The sequence below is a fragment of the Rhipicephalus sanguineus genome, chromosome 7 (assembly GCF_013339695.2).
Source record: "Rhipicephalus sanguineus isolate Rsan-2018 chromosome 7, BIME_Rsan_1.4, whole genome shotgun sequence".
Classification (NCBI taxonomy): domain Eukaryota; kingdom Metazoa; phylum Arthropoda; class Arachnida; order Ixodida; family Ixodidae; genus Rhipicephalus; species Rhipicephalus sanguineus.
The window spans coordinates 31,697,961-31,715,499 of record NC_051182.1 but is presented as its reverse complement, the minus strand read 5'-3'; the positions used below and the strand labels follow the sequence as shown (position 1 = coordinate 31,715,499).

The 17,539-nt window shown below is 50.9% G+C and overlaps 1 long non-coding RNA gene across 2 annotated transcripts; it reads right to left on the bottom strand.

Annotated features, from left to right (window-relative positions):
• Positions 1-13,003: 13,003 nt before the first annotated feature.
• Positions 13,004-14,413, bottom strand: LOC119398593 (uncharacterized). 2 transcript variants are annotated; one of them, XR_007416837.1, is made up of 5 exons: positions 13,973-14,413; positions 13,665-13,808; positions 13,532-13,581; positions 13,250-13,472; positions 13,004-13,173 (listed from the first exon to the last, which is right to left on the bottom strand). It is a non-coding gene; the product is annotated as an uncharacterized LOC119398593 (long non-coding RNA). The 2 variants fall into 2 exon arrangements; XR_007416836.1 differs by having other exon boundaries at positions 13,250-13,581.
• Positions 14,414-17,539: the final 3,126 nt, after the last annotated feature.

The window sequence follows — 17,539 nt, the reverse complement described above, 5'->3', positions numbered from 1 at the left end:
TCATCAGGGAAGATTGCCCGTCGGCGTCCCGTGTCGGCGGCGTGAACACGAGTGATGCAAAAAATAATCGTCACGTGATGGTGTCACCATATGACGCCATCATGACGTCACAGATCGCCAAAATATGTAGCGTCATTATGACGTCACATAATGTGGCGTCACATGATGACGTATTCACACGTCACGGTCGCTTTGCATTGCCTCCGTGATCGGTCACGGAGGCCGTGCAAAACCGCGTTAGGTGCAGAACGCTTTTGGAGGGATGCGCGGGAGAATCAGTACATCGACTGACAAGAAGAAGATGGCTTTTGCCTTCTAGTCATCTTTAACGAATGCATAAGGGACCCTGTGCGTTTTTTAATTCAACGTATCTAAACAATGACTTGCGCATCTGCAGCCGATTTTGTGGACGCTGAGCACGGGGCTGACGATCAAGAGGTCGCATTGGAGTGTTCTGAGATGGCATCGCACGTGGTAAAAGGTAGCGCTTTTACCATCCTGTGGCAGATAAGCATCATTTGCCGGCGGGAAGCGCGCGCGAACCATCGTCTCAGTGCGTGCTGTCTGCTACTCACCGAACATCGCAGGCCCGACGCAGTAACAAAAGTCTTCGTCGCGGAAGTGCTTGTTGCACACAAGGCTCGTAGCGGATGGCTACTTGCCGGTTCTCAGCTTTACAACCCATGCTTCACGTTGTTTCTTGTCCCGCGGTTACCAGTGCAGGCTACCACTGGGCTCCTTTGCGTAAGCGCGGCACCGCGGCACCGCGGCACCGAGCGGTAGAGCCCCATGTTCATCGCCATCAGAGGCAGCCACTTTATTACAATGGTTTCAATTGAGTAGAAAATGACAGAAAACTTCCGTATTTGAACAGACCACAGCGGATGTGGTACCTGATACTCGTTTTCAAAGCACGCGGCAGCGCTCCACAAGCAGCCGACGCGGCCGCTGAGACCACGTGATCCTGCCAAGCACGTCACGCCGACGGGGGCGCCGGCGTTTCCAGTGGTGGGCCTCGAGGCCAATACATCAAGTTAATAAAACGGCCGCTTGACCCCATGGCCGTGTCATGCACGTCAAGTCGTACATGACATGCATTACATGATTTTGATGTCATGACCAGTCAATATGTTCGACATACGCTCTTGTCATGCCATGCCAGTTTTGGTATTCGCAATGCCCACGAACTATAGGTGGCGCGCTGTGCGATTCAATATGGCGCCAGGAGGAGGGTCAACCCGTTTGTATGGTGGCTATACCGTTTGTTAGCATAGGAACAGATAGGTCGTGCAGACGCACGGCCCGTGCCACTTCCACCGGATGAGGTCATGAACTGCATTGAAATGGATACGATACCAAAATACTTGCCCAAACAAAGGAAAGTGCGAAATGCTGGCTGCCTCATTATTTTCCACGCGGTGTTAGAGGTTATATTTTGGCTCTGTTACCGTGCATCAGTGATGCTCTACAAAATCCCGTGCGCGCTACAGAAAACGTATGAACTGAATGACACTCAAAGTATACCTACCGTACCTGCCTGTCGGATTTTCGTAGTAATAGGCCACCAGCGAGTGACGCCGTCGTTGCTGCACAGGACCGCATGTTTAACGTGACGATGGTTTAAACATGTTGCTCCGTCATCATTGCTCGTGTGGTGAGTAACGCGGAGTGCACAGTTCCCTTCTCTCGGATGTTACAGGTTTGACGAGCACCTCGAAACGAATGCGCACGTAAGCTTTTCGCAACGTCGATGAATTTCTGAACAGCGAAGCCATTCGGACGGTAATGGTCAAGTTCATTTGACGACTCAGCGGCGCGGCTTGTGGACGCGATTGCACGTTTCGCTTCCGCTCGTCGAGCTTGCTGGCAGCATGCGGCCACAAAAGTTGCGCTACGAACACAACATCACAGAAAGTATGCTTTTATTGCGATAGCAATTATATGGACAGTCTCGGCTGGATTTTGCCGTCGCCGCCGTCATGCACCGTATATGTATATGTACGTATATATATATATAACCTTCAAAGAAAACTAGTTCAGAAAAATGCTTCCGAAGCGCGAAATCGAACCAGGGACCTCTTGCTTCGCAGCGAGTGGCGCTATCCACTGCGCCACGAATCGCAGATGCTCCACGTAGCTAACGGCAAGCGTTATATACACACGCTTTACCGCTGGACGGACTCAGAGACGGCAGGCGATAGTAAGCGTTTCTTCATTACCAGCGAGATGGCGCTAGGAGCGCGACGGGCGCATTTAAATGTCGTCGGCGAGCTCGCTCGCTTCTTCTTATTAGCATCGAGGCCCACCACTGGAAACGCCGGCGCCACCGTCGGCGTGACGTGCTTGGCAGGATCACGTGGTCTCAGATGCCGCGTCGGCGGCTTGTGACTCACTGCTGCGTGCTTTGAAAACGAGTTTCAAGTCACACATGCGCTGCGGTCTGCTCAAATTCGGAAGTTTTCTCTCATTTTCTACTCAATTGAAACCACTGTAATAGAGTGGCTGTCTCCGAAGGCGACGAACATGGGGCTCTACCGCTCGGTGCCGCAGTGCCGCGCTTACGGAAAGGAGCCCAGTGTCAGCCTGCACTGGTAACCGCGGGACAAGAAACAGCGTGAAGCATGGGTTGTAAAGCTAAGAACCGGCAAGTAGCCATCCGCTACGAGTCTTGTGTGCAACAAGCACTTCCGCGACGAAGACTTTTGTTACTTTTTTTTTTCGAAAGTCTGCCCTTAGGCATAATATTTATTCAGAAATACACATATAAATTTGCTTCGTGTATGAAGTCCAGTAACGAGCGGTGGTGTCCACTAATCCAGCGGTCAAGGTCGGGTGGTCGGCCAGGCCTGAGGCCTGTTGCACGTAGGTGACGGCGACGGCTTAATTGTAGACCGGTGCATGTCCACAATAGGTGTGTGACAGTTACATCGCTGATTGGGGCGTCGCAAAATGGGCACGATGTACCGTACGGGCCGCGGTACTTTTGCGCCCAAAGGGTGGTCACGGATGGGATAAGCGCAACCCCAACACGAAGCCTCCATAACGTAACCTCCTCTCGGCGGGTTAAACCACCAGGGAGGTCTGACCCACACGGAGGTATAAGAGCTCGTGTGGTACGTCGGAGGCTTTCTTTTTCCCGTAGCATCTGTCCTTGAGCGTCCTCAGGAAAATGCGGTAGTGGGTGCGGTGTGACTTGTGGGTGGGTTGCCAAATCAGCTTGGACAAGGTCCGGCAAAGCGGCCCGAGGCACCCACTGAACACGTATCCGCACAGATGCGGAGGCAGCAAGATGGTGAATACTATCCGAGAGCGACGTTGACCGATACACTCGTCGTATATCGTGGATAGCTTGCGTCGAGTCCGTACGAATGATGAGCTGAGGGCATCTGTCAGGTATAAGAAAAGGTATCAGTGCTGCCAATCCGTCACGTATGGCAGCCAGCTCAGCAAGGTGAGCCGGTGGTGCGCGATCCGCAAAATACGAGCATGTCTGGCAAGCCTCTGGTATTGATGGGCATACAAGAGCGGTGTGAATGGTGGTGCCACTCACATTGGCATCAGTATAGGCGACGAGAGTGGCGGTATCTTGGTGATCGGCACGAAGTAAACGGGAAACTTGGGCGTTCGCCTGGCGTGGAACCGGGTTCTAAAGGCGACCAAGAGGTTTGTTTTCAGGGAGTTGCATTTTGTTCCACGGGGCAATAGTGCTCGTCTCTGAAGGGGAATGGTGAACTTCTTGGCCCATGTACCGCGCCAATGCAGCAACCGAACAGAACGTTGATGGCTTGAGGTTGCGCGCACAGCGACGCTGGTGTACTAACTCGTCAATGGTAAATTTAGTTGGGACTCCTGCTGCAGCACTGTTAACGGAGTGATACGTGGCAGTCCAGTTATGGCCCGCATGGCTTCGTGGTTAATCGCCTCTAGACGTGCCCACTCTGCCAGCGTGAGGTGATAAAACTGGGTGCGGTAGACGAGCCTGGGTTGCAATATCGAACGGACAAGGAGGCGAGCCATGTTGGAGTTAGCGCCACAAGATTTCTTCGCAATCCGTCGTATGACATGGATAGTTTCTGATGCCTGCTGTTTGGCACTTTTGACCCAAGGTCCTGCAGATCCGGTGGCGTGAATTTCCAGGCCAAGCACGCGGAGATTCGAAGTTTCATGTAGCGGCTGCTGATCCAAAATTAACTGCAGAGGCCGAACTCCCAGTATACGACGTCCATACTTGTTCGCAACCGACATAAACTTCGTTTTTTCTTTGGAGATTTCTAGCCCAATCTGGGTGCACCAGTTATGAGTTATGTCGAGGGCCTCTTGCAAAGCTTGTTCTTGACAGCTGATTTCAGGGTGCACTGACCAAAGGGTGATGTCATCCAGGGTTGCCAATGGTGGCTACTTTTCGCCAAATTGGCGAATTTGAGAGGCCCGTGGCGACCTAAAATTATCAATGGCGACATGGCGAATTTCTGGCGACTTTCGGCTTAGGTCTCCACTGAGTTATGCATCCCAAGCTCAGTGTCTTCCCAACGAATGAGCGGCAACATTCTCTGTATTTTCCTTGGTTTTAGACCCACGAGTAGAATGTGCACGTTACGCGTCGTTCGGTATGTCCGTCCTGTAACTCGTATCTTCTCAATTCATCTACAGAGAAAATAAAACGTTTATTTGATGTTCTGTGAGAAGATCGGTGAGGGGAATCCTTAGTCCGGGATCCCATTTAGATGCAGGATGTACCGGAACGTCCCCCAGCGACATTCTAGCAAAATGTAAGTCAGCGGACTGCCTCGCAAACTGCGAGAGGGCAGTGTTTGACTGTTAAGTTTATGGCTCTAGGTGCTTCAAGCTTCTCTGAAATTTCGCTTCTGAAGGGGCTAGACCACGGGTTTGCCGCGTGTTCCGACCATTTGTTCCGCCAAAGCTCCAACTGTTCTGAATAGCTTGGCGACTTATTCACTGTTGTAGTACCCCCAATTCAGCTCGTAAAGACTGTTTTGGAATAGCGAAGAGAGGCGGATATGCGGCTATTTGTGCAATAAAAAATTATTTATTGAAGCATTTTCCACTGTTCTCGGTGAGCGTGTGCAATGAAAACAATTGTTATGTAACATTTTACATTGTCTACTTGTTCATTAATAACGCATCGGATTGACGCGTGTAGATATAAGTGACGACTATAAGAAAGGGACAGTAGCGTCCGGTATCATATTAGTTCACACTGAAAAGGTGTAAGACTGGCTAATGATAGGTTCCTGTAAGAATTCTGTCGTGTTACCTTCAATAAACCTTTTAATTCATATAAGGGCATACGTAAAGCTGTCTACGAACAACGGTTTTCGCCCAAGGTTTACCACACTTTTACCTTTGAAACGAGCGGACAGGGATGGAAGGATATAATGAGCGCTTCATTCATTCACCCTTGCGCCACCACGCACATCTTGCGGCAAGTCGGAGCAGCAGCACCATGCACTCCCATGATGAAGCGGGCGATACGACTGTCATTGAGAAACGTCAGTATAATTTAATGGTTTTGGATGGTACTGTATTCAACGGGGCTATACGTGAGTGGAAATTGTTATTACTAGGTATGCCGCACATATCTAGAATGGCGACTTTTTTGGCGAAATTTGTAAAAAAATGGCGACTTTTGGCGACTTTTTGGTCATCGTTTGGCGACATTTACTCGAAAGTCAGTGGCAACCCTGATGTCATCTGCATACATGATGTATTTTGCGTGGTGTATTAGCGCCAGCTTCCATCCCAGTGGGAGGAGGGCCACGTTAAAAAGAACTGGTGCTAGCACAGATCCCTGTGGGACACCTCTATTGGAAACAAACCGTCCAACTTGTTGACCTGCTAGGCGAATGGAAAAGCTGCGATCGTGGAGAAAGGCTTTCACAAACGCGCAGACTCGACTGGAGAATTGGAGCCAGTGAAGAATTTCCACAATAGCATCATTGCTCACATGATCATATGCTTTGCGAATGTCCATAGACAGAATGGTGCGAATCCGTCGAGAGCGACCTCCAACAAGAACCATGGATGAGAGGTAAGCAAGGCCATCCTCAGTGCCCAGATGCGGACGGAACCCAATTTGGCCAGGGTGATACCAGGAGTATCTCTCGAGCCACCACGTGATGCGTGTCGCTAGCATACGCTCGGTCAGTTTGCCCAATGTTGAAGTGAGAGCTATCGGGCGCATGTGTGCGATATTTCCTGGAGGCTTTCCTGGTTTGGGAATGGGAACCATTTCTGCATGCCGCCAAGAGTCAGGAATGGCTGATGCAGACCAGGCTTTGTTTATGGCCTCTAACAGGACATGTAGAACCTTGCCTTCCGTGTTTTTGTAAAGTTCATAAGGTATGCCATCCGGCCCGGGTGCTTTGCTCGGTTTTGATTGGCGTATTGCTGATAAGAATTCGGCCATAGTGAAATCAGCTTGTATGCCCTCTATATCGGCGAGCGTAGGAAGCGTACCTGCATACGCTGGCAAGCAGTTCTGAGCAGTGAATGGAGGCGGTGCCATGTCTAACGCAGGAAAGAATGTGTGGGCGACGATATTGGCGAATGCTGATGGAGTCTGGCCAGAGGCTAACAGGGCGCAGGCTGCGGGGTCAGGAGGCCGCCGACCGCGTTCCATGGCTCGGAAGGTGCGCCATATAGAGGCATTGGACGCCGAAGGCCCAAGTGAGGAGCACCAGTCCATCCAACGGCCGCGTTCCAGGCGGCGTTCGGGGCGGCGAGCTGCTGCTTGAAGGCGTTGGGCTTCCAACCGAATGGCACTTGCTGTAGGGTCACGTTTTGACGCTACTTCTGCTTGACGGCGCGAGGCCCATAGACGCAGAAGCTGCAAATCTGGAGCAGGTCGCGATTCATCCACCCATGACACACGTGTTGCTTGAGCTAGTGCCGCACTTAAACAATCTGAAGGATCCGAAAGAGAGCGAGAGATAGTGCTTTCTGAAACTACCCTGTACTGATCTCAATCCACCACTCGACAAGGCCGGCGAAGGCGGCCAGTTCCGCCCGAATGTAAACCGAGGTGAATTGGGTGGTGGTCGCTACCCCAATAGTCAGGTTCAATTGCCCAGGAGACCGCAGTACCGCCTAGCCACCAAGATAAGTCCGGTGAATGAGGCAACGCGCAAGGGTGATCACGGCGACGAGTGGCCAGTGACACATCATTAAGAAGCGTAAAGTGTGCGTCCGTAAATGTATCCAGCACACTTACGCCACGCGCACTGCAATAAGCATAACCCCATGTTGTGTGAGGCGCGTTAAAATCGCCTGCTACCATTATGGGGCATCCAGGATGCTGTCGCCTTAAGTGCACCAGCCATCCAAGAGACATCCGAGCCGCACGACCACTGTACGGACGGGCGTAGAACGAAACAATGATAACGTCGGTGCGTTGGAGACGAACTAAAACAGCCACGACTTCCTGCCACAAAGTACACCATCGCGAAAGGTCCACATGAGTCTGATGAAGAATGGACCGCATATAAACTGCAACCTTTCCAGGGGGAACATCCGGCGTTGAACACCGGCGATCCAACATTGAAGGCGAAGAGTACGCCACATAACCTGGTATGGGTGGCAGGCCATTAGATTCCTGAAGAAGTAGAGCCCATGCACGCAGCTTCCCATATTTGAGACGCTGTCGTAGGTAGCTCTCCCACTTTTCCGGCAATACCGCGGCAGTTCCATTGTAAAATTCCTTCCGGTGAATTTGCTGTAGACGCCATCATGGATTGAGATTAGCCACGAGGACCGATGTGAGATGCTGGAGTTGCTGGGCAACGAAACGCGCGCTTCACGATATGTCCATGTCTGTCAGAATTCACACAAAAACAACACTCGGGAAACTTGCCGAGTCTGTTTTCGGGCTGTACGCATTGCGCGGTCTCGACTTGAGCGTACGGACGGAGCCGCGCCCCGCGGTTGGCAGACCTGACAGGTACGTAACCACCTTGTCCACATGGTGTAGTTGAAGCATCATCGCAAGCGTGTCACGGATGAAAGTGTCGCCGAGATCGCCGTTGCATTAGTTAACAAATAAAACGTACACGTGTGACCTAGACTGTCGCAACGGCGATGATCATTCGCAAATGAGTCACATTCCCGCCGTCAAGATACCTCATGTTTCTACGAGGTTCTCAGAGCAAGAGCAGCACGTCAACATGATGTTCATTTCAGAGTCCCTCTTACAGCCATTGCAACTTCCTCTGTTTCGTCCGCCGCTTGTAGGCAGGCGGGAGGCGGCCCGACGCGCGGTGCTCGGAGGCAGCTTTTGTACCTGCTGCGCCAGTTGTCACGTGATCATAGAGGGCGGTAGCGCGCTTCAAGCTGGACCGGCTGGGCGGAGCCTACGCGCCGTGACGTCGCTACAAGGGCGCTAAATATATCGACGGCGCCTACCGCTGTTTACAAACATGGAGTAGGTCTACAGCATTAGTTTCTTGCTATCGCATTCATTGCTTCGTCTTCTGTTATAATGCGATGTTTTGCGACTGGGGTTTGCCGAATGCTTGACGACGAGGAAAAGCAGTCCTTGTATTGCAAGAGCAGGGTTTTGAGCCGTTCTTGCTTATGCTTTGAAAGGCTAGGACTGACGTCGAAAGCTAGTTGAGCAGCTTGGTTTGTCGGAGTAGGCTCGGAAGAATCGACGAGGGCGAAAGCATTGGTGGCTTCCACAATTTCTTCGATGTAGGCGACCGTCGTGCCTTTGCTCACGTGCTTATACTCGTTGCAAAAATTCGCGAGCATCACTGTTGCTTTCCCTCCGCGCAACTCGGCTACTCCTCTGGCGACGCAAATCTCGCGGTTAAAGGGACTGTCTACCGTCCTTCATCGCTTTTCTGTTTTGTACCGCAATCGAAAGCATACAGCCTGAAGTGTCCAATCCTGCAGCGGTTTCTCTGGAAAGTCAGTAGAAAATTTTAAAACAGAATTTTTCGATCCGCGTTCGGTCTTCTTCCATTGGCGTGAAACGTGCCCACAACACTGAATGGTGGACGCGATGACGATTGTAGTGCCGGTAAAAATTAAAACCGAAAGCACATGTGATTTCTGTAGCATTACATTATTTTCGCTGAACACTAGTGTAACGAATGTAACAGTCGTTTTCAGCGCGCTAGCGGTAAAATGAAGCCTTATTATACGATTACAAAACACTTCTATTGCTGTAATCGCAGTCTATGCGTTTACTTTGGCAATGCTGCTGCAATCCAAGCCAAGCTGATTCATCAAAAGGAGACTATAAATGCACGCCTTGACAGCGCAGTACATGTGAGACATCCGAACAGCAATACAGCGGCACGGTACGAACAGCGCGGTTGTTGGTTTGAAAACTTTGTTGAGGTCCTGCAAGGCGCGCGTCAGCGCGCAGCGGGCGACTTCCACGTCGGGACCGTCCGGCCAAGCCTGCCGGCCGCTCCGCGGGCCTGCTGGACGGCCCAGAGCTGGTCAGCCAAGAGGCCGCCTGGAATAGCGCATGAGTTGAAGCAGACGAAATCGAAGGCGGCGAGGCACTCTAAGCCACCGGGCGCCTTTTTAGACGCGTGAGGAAAAAAAATGAAAAAAATTACTCTCTGAAGCAACCGAAAGCTGCCTCAAGTGCGTAAAATACAATTTTAAGCTATACATGTTCGTTTTTAAGCAAAATGAGTCTACCTGCGAAGATTTCTGTCCTACCAGTAGATTGAACCACATCGCCGTTGGGTGACGCTAGCGGTCATACTTTCACGATTTTCAACATGAAATTAAAAATATAATTCCTTTTTTATCCATCCAGCCGTTGGGTGACGCTAGCGGTCGTACTTCACGATTCTGAACATCAAATGAGAAATATAATTCCTTTTTTATCCATCCAGCAATCCCACGAAGCGGCGAAGAGGCAAGACCTCGACGTCCCCACGTGGGAGGCCTAGGCCAAGGAACTTAAATTGCTGGTTGATAATAAAGTTTATTTCTCCTCCTTTTTTATGGGACAAAAGCATGCTCGTTGCCGCTGATGTGACGAACGAGATTCTCATTTTCACCACAATAAGAAAAATTTTTGCGAGTGGTAGATAGTCCCTTTAATCAACTGGTGCTGGTCGCCTTCAACGACGCCTTCCAGGTCTGCTGATTTCTGAGTGCCGACAGAAATGATGACGCTGGAGCGAGGGGGAATTGTGACCTGGTATTCCAGCACATTCAACGCGTGCTTTCCTGGCGGAGTGTCGGGCAGTAGTGCTTTTTCTGTGGATAGTGTTATCGACATGGATCTCAGATCGATGGCTGCACCATGAAGGCTTAAGAAGTCCATACCAAGAATGACATCTCTCGAGCAACGCTGCAGGACTACGAAGTTCGCGGGATAAATCCGGTTGTTAATGGTGAGTCTCGCTGTGCAGATTCCCTCCGGTAGGGTGCCTTGATGCGCGAGGGCGCACACATCGAGGCACACTACCCTCCGGCGTTACGAGGTGACCTCCAGCTGTCCGGATTTCGGGGGCTTCCCAGGCTGTCCTAACTTTCATCAGCTTCGTGGCGAACGGTCTACTGATGACAGAATAGTCGGCTCCGGTGACGACAAGAGCTCTGACGCTGTGGCCTTCGATAAGAACGTCGAGGTCGCTGGTTCGTCGTCTCGCGTTGCAGTTAGGTCGTGGCGTCGGGTCACGGCTACGCCGGTTTGTTCCGCTGCTTCCCCGTTGCGTCGTCAGGTCTTCTGGCCGCGAAGTTTAGACGTCAGGGCTCCGTTCGGCTTGCGGCGTGTTATTTAGATTTCGTCGCGGCGTCGTCGTGGGCGGCGGAGGATCTTCGATACTTCGTCGTACAGCAACCGCACCTCTATCGGTTGCTGCCCTTAGTTTTCCGGAAACTGGATCCGAGTTGGGCCAGTATATGGTCGGCGTTGGGGAGAGACGTAGCGGCCTGGCGACGGCGAACGGGAAGGTTGTCGGGGTGTCCACTGCGCTCCTGTGAGGAAGTCGGCGATGTCGCGTGGCCGTTCACCCCGCTGTGGACGCGGCGCGTCAATGGCGAAACCACGCAGTCCCATCTGTCGGTACTGGCAGCGGCGGTAAGTGTGGCCAGCTTCTCCGCAATGGTAGCAGAGTGGGCGGTGGTCGGGGGCGCGCCAAACGTCGGTCTTCCTCGGCGTGTATCGCTGGCCGGCTGGCGGGCGGTATGACGTCGGTGGTGGCGGCGATGGTGCCTGGCGGCGGAACTGCTGCGGCGGCGCGGCGTCTTGACGTGGACGACGAGCGCGGGCGTTGCGTCGGGCTGCAGCAGCGTAGCTGATTGCTTGCAGCTGCGGCTGCGATGACTCGGGGATGCCCAGCGACTGCTGGATTTCCTCTAGGACGATTTCTGTGATTGAGGCAGCTTGAGGCTGGCACGACGGGAACATTCGACGAATTTCTTCGCGCACTACGGCCCTTATGGTCTCGCACAGATCATCGGAGCCGGCGGTTTGAACCGCTGCGCTGTCTTGGATCAAGCGGCGGTTGTACTGGCGGGTTCGCATTTCCAGCGGCTTCTCTGTTGTTGTTGCCTCCGAGAGAAATTCCTGGATGGTATTCGGTGGATTAAAGGAGTAAAGTAACAACTAGGAAGTCCAGCGAATACTTCCTAGTTGTTACTTTATTCCTCGCACGAGGAAACAAACCTTCTCTTCAGGTATGTTGGGGTCTGAAGGCGGAAAATACGGGTCAAATCTTCCGTGAAGAGCGGGACGTTTTCATTGGGGAACTGGACGCGGGTTTCAAGCAGAGCTTCGGTCCTCTCTTTGCGGATGACGCTAGTTCATGTGGTCGAGAACTTGGTTCGGAAAATGTCCCATGATGTTAGAGTGGACTCTTTGTTCTCGAACCACGTCCTAACGGCGTCTTCTAAGGCGAAGTAGACATGCCGCAGCTTGTCTTCATTGCTCCAGTGGTTGAAGACGGCGACCCGGTCGTATGTTTCTAGCCAGCTTTCAGGGTCCTTGCTCGATGACCCACGGAATTTCGGCGGCTCCCTGGGCTGCTGAAGCAGGAGTGGCGTAGGCTGAACAGGTGCTGTCATCGTGGCCACTTGCTTTGTCGTCTTGGCTCTTGTAATGTCAGGTAGGGATCCGAAATCGGGTTGTAGTCCTAGCTGCCTGCGGCTAGCTCGACGATCCGGAATGTATTTCGTGTCTTCTTGTGACGACGTGCACTTGGATCAAGGTCTTGCGGGGGCGTCCGGAACATGGACGAAGCAGCACCTCCACCAGATGTCACGTGGTCGTGACGTCGACGAAGGCAGCAGGCGGCGTGTCCAAGGTGAAACTCTTTATTTGGCCGAACTTGTGGCCGGGAAAAGGAAAGTCAAACTACAGCAATACACACAGTACACTGACAGCGGCGAACAGAGCGTCGGCCGTCGAAAAACTGATGATCGCTGGGACGAGCTGTCTTTTATACATCATGCATCGAACTTTCCAGCCTTATCACCGGTGGTCGTGCAAGCTCTGGAATAATCTTGACTATTCGCGCCCTGCGCGCAATCTTATCAAAGTGATCTACCACAATCGCGAAGCTTCTCGAACACTGCGGCACGGTCAGCGTCGAGCGCTGCTAACCGTCCTTGCTGGTCAAACCCGTATACATCAAAATAAAACAAGAAGTGGGCGTGACAATATGAGCAAGCCCTACCCTCAGAACAGATAAATTGAGGCAAATTTATGTCCATTCTACTGAAAGCGCTCCATTGCTGCATGCCAGGCAGTGCCAGCGAACGGGAACGTTTGAACCAATATGGCGCCCAGAAATGCAGTGTCTCCACCCTGTAGCGGAGGAGGAGTCCCAGGCAAAAATTTTCTCCAAGTGGAACCACTTGAAGTGGATTATTGAACCTGGATTTGAAGTGGAACCACTTGACAAGTGGAACCACTTGTGAAGTGGTTCCACTTCAAATCCAGGTTCAAGTGGTTCCACTTGCCAAGTGGTCACAGGAACCACTTGAGCACTTCAGTGAAAACTGGAAACAGGAATTAGTTTTAATAATTTATTAATTTACAAGAGTGGTATTTTTCAAGCATTTAGTTTTCTTTCTTCTTGTTCCGCCTGATGTCCTGTATTTTCTGTGACAGAATTGTGGACAAATTATCCACTGTTTCTTTCACAGGAACACCCTTGCATGAGCCCCAATGTGTCACAGTGTCTGCAAAGAAGACAGAAATTAAAACAGCCATGGGAGACACATAATTATCCACAGCACAAATCTACCACAACCTTACCAATAATCAAAGCAACCTCCTCTGGGCTCAGCTGTTTCCGCACTACAGCAGTGGGATTATTATAATCCTTGGGGGCTAACTTGCCCCCATAGCTTCGTTCAGCCAATCCTTCACGGCCCCAAATGGCCTGGGCCATGTCCTTTACCACAAGGGAAGGCTTTTTGTGGCCCAATATTTTCTTGGCTTGATGGCTCCCGATGATTAGACCATCTTTCACATGATACTGCAAGTCAAAGCAAGCTGATTAGAAAAGAAATGAAGAGAACACAGTGGTTCACTTACCTTGCCATCACCAATCTCCGTGAATGGAACGTGGGTGGCCTTTGAGTCAGCTGCCGATGAGAAATAATAAGTTGAGAATTATAACAAAATAATAGCATTGACACAATGACATTCAAAGCATTTGAGCTTCTACCTGTGGGCAGTGGCCCTGTAGAAGGCTTGGATTGGCTGTGCAGGCTTCCCGTTGATGTGTCTACTCATGCTGCCAGTGACGTTGCTGTGGGAGCTGGGTGCAATTGCTCAGCTTCAACTTCTCTGCGCTCAGTCGCCCCAAAATCTGTACACACAGTAGAGAAAAAGTACCAGCAAAACAATTTACTGTGGCTGTTATCAAGATGCAACTCTAATTCTTAATATCTAGTCAAAAGCCTGAAGGTTTAGCTTTTTGACCAGCAAGAAAGTTTCGTAACATTAACGTTCATGCAGGTGAGCATACTTTACCTGCAGGGGACTGCTGTGCTCTCTTGGGAGGCGGGGCACTTTCGCGTGTCAGTCTTCCTTGAAGCTGCGGGGCACTTTCACTAGTCCGTGTCCCTTGAGGCTGCCGGACACTCGTCCCTTGTAGCATTTCTAGAACTGAAGAGATAGAAAAAGAATTGATAAAGATATGCCAGTAATACTATGAATCAATATAAGAGCACATAAAATAAGGTGTTGCACTATCAGCGTCAAATGAAAAGTGAACAGCGGAAAGCATTAGAAATGGTATAGTGCACGCCATCCAGTCATCACCGTCGACAGGTGCGCAGTGCTCCCGTTTGGTAGCACTGTGCATCTCCATGGTGATGACAGGGTAGCACGCACTGTACCATTGCTAATGCTTCGCACGGTTCGCATTTCATTTGATGCCGATAGTACATGCCACAACAATCTGAGGAAAGCGTGCATGACCCATTTGACGTAATCGTCTTATCAGATGTACAGGGCTGGAAGAAAGCCACCACTTGTCTTAGCTTATATGTCTTTATTTTTACGCTGAATTAATTAATTGTTGGAGTTTAACGTCCCAAAACCACCATATGATTATGAGGGACGCCGTAGTGGAAGGCTCGGGAAATTTAGACCACCTGGAGATCTTTAACGTGCACCTAACTAAGCACACAGGCCTCAAGCATTTTCGCCTCCATTGAAAATGCGGCCACCACGGCTGGAATTCGATTCCGCGACCTGCGCGTCAGCAGCTCAGTGCCTTAGCCACTAGACCATGGTGGCGGGTTGCATTCTACGCCGAACAAAACCATGACAATGCAGTTTGTCGCGAATGATACCTACACTACTTAAATGCACAATTTCAGACGTGCAAAGAAAAGTGGTACCTATCTTTCAAATCATCAATACATCGCTGCACATTGCAGAATGAATATTATATAACTCGGCCCAAGGTTTGCTGTGCAAGCAAGGGCTCAGTTCCATAGCTAAATTTAAATGGCTATACTCAAGGAGAGTTATATCCCTCTGTAGCTTTAACTGCAAACCGTAAAAGTTTCTGGGTGCACGGTTTGCAAAAAAAAAATAATGAAAGGTTATATATATCAAAGTAAACAGAAGCTGTAGAAAATGATAAATAAACGCAGCCAGCCAGAAAAGGCAAAGAAGAAGAAGGAGAAAACACGTTCTATCATGGCGACACGATGGCTCCTGGCTCAGTTCTTCTGTACCCGCTAATACCGTACCGTCTACATTTTGGTGCCGAAAACCCACGTGCGCACGCGCCTTCCTTCTACGCAAGGCGACCAGGAATCTACTCTCGCTTCGCGTCGCGGGCGGTGAGGAATCGACGGATCGTGGATGCGAAGATCGGCGTTGGTACGACTTCGGCCAGCAGCATTGTTCGCCCAATGGATCGACTAAAAGGCAAGCGATCTGCACGACGCGCGCAGAACACGAAGATAATTCAAGAAGCGCGACTCTTGCTTGACTCCGCTGACGTCGAGATCGCGAAGCTCTCAGCTGTAAAGGAACGACTCGCGGCTAGCAACGACGAGCTCTCTCAGATCGACGAGCTATATGAGCAGTATATTCCGACAGAAAATATCGAACAGGAATATACAGCTATAGCTGAATACCAGGATGAAGCCGCTGGCATCCTTGCTGAGCTACAATGCCGAATATCCCAAATGGAGAGAGATCGGAACGGCCATGCTCAAGCTCCCAGTGGTGAAAGCACAGAAGAACCGGCTTTCAGAAATGAGGCTCCCGCAAGATCCATGGCGCCCCGGTTACCTCAGCTGCATATCCCAATGTTCAGAGGTGACATCGCACAGTGGACAGGCTTTTGGGAGCAATTCGAACAAGTTGTTCATCTCAACAACGACCTGACGCCTTCCACTAAATTCTATTACCTGAAGAGTTTCCTAGCCGGTGACGCAGCAGCAGCGATCGCGGGTTTGCCCACGACCGAATCATGTTACGCCGACGCTGTGGCTAGGTTGAAGGAACGATTCGGCGACAAAACAACGATTATTCAGCACCATCTGACAGCACTGAGGAATCTTCCGAACGTGACATCAACTAACGACATTCGCGGTTTTCGAAGATTGTATGATGCCACGCAACTGAATATTCGCTGCCTTGGAGCCCTGAATGTGCCTACTCTGACATATTCAGCTATGCTCGTCGACATCTTGCAGCAGGCTCTACCACGTGACATCAGTCTCTCCTTCACTCGACTAAAACGACACCGCGCCTTGACACAGTCATCTGACGTAAGTCCTGCTCAAGTATCTTCATCGGGTGCACCAGCAGATACATCAACTGCCTCGGACGCCGAGCTGAACGACCTTTTGCTGTTCATGCGGGTGGAGCTAGAAAGCAGGGAGCAGCACGCATTCCCACATCCAAGGCCTTCCATTGAAGATCGCACGGACAGCACACACAGTAGCATCCCAACGACGTCAGTTTTGCACGCCTCGTCTGTCGCAAGGTGGGAATGTTTCTTCTGCCGTACTCATCAACATGGGACGCGAAGCTGCAGTGCCGATATCCCTCTTGCTGTCAAGAAAGAGCAGCTGAAAAAGGACAGCCGGTGCTTCCGCTGCACGTCAAGAGGACATCGAGCGAAGGATTGCCGAGTCAAGCTCACCTGCAGTTCCTGCCGCGGAAGACACGCTTCAAGTATGTGCGACCCGACTTACAAGGCTACCACGACGACAACAGGAAAATCAAGAAGCACCACAGTGTGCGTTTCTTCTAACGGGATTTATTCCTGCGATGAAACACCATCCAGTAAGCAACCAATCAAGGACAACGCGGTCTACCTTCAGACATTTTGCACCGACATAGTCAACAACGACAAGAGCAAATGCATTCGCGGGATTCTGGATGGAGGTAGCCAGAGAACCTTTATTCAGCAAGATATAGCTCGCATGCTTAACCTGAAGGTGGTCAGACACGGTTAGCACTGAATACCTTCGGAAGCACTTGCTCTTCAGCACCAGAAAAGCGGAACGTGGTTGAAGTACAGCTACGAGACAGATACAACAAGGCTGACATTCGCATAGAAGCTGCAGTCGTCCCTGTCATTTGCCGCGAGGTGACTGTGCCGTCAGGCAATACATTTATTCAAGAATTAAGAGGACATGGAAAGCTGCTGGCGAACGACTACTGGCCTAAGGACGCAACAGACATCGGAATCGGTTTGTTAATAGGATCTGATTATCTCTGGCAAGTAATCACAGGCGAAGTCATCCGATGCCCAGACGTTCCAGGTCTTGTGGCGATCGATACTATTTTCGGTTGGACAATACAAGGACCAGTCTCCCAAACGACCTTCTTGGACTGCGGTACTCATCTGGTCAGCGTCTTGCGAGTGGATGCAGTGGAAGAATCTGCATCGGAAATTTCACGGTTTTTCCCGAAGATAGTCTATAAGCATCACTTACTACAGAGAATGTCCTTCTGATAAACATCTGCAGTTTAAGCAGACAATCAAGCAGTCTGGCGGCCGAGACTCTCTAGTACTACACGACGGCTTAAACAACGTAAGCGGAGAAGACAGAAGACTTGCCC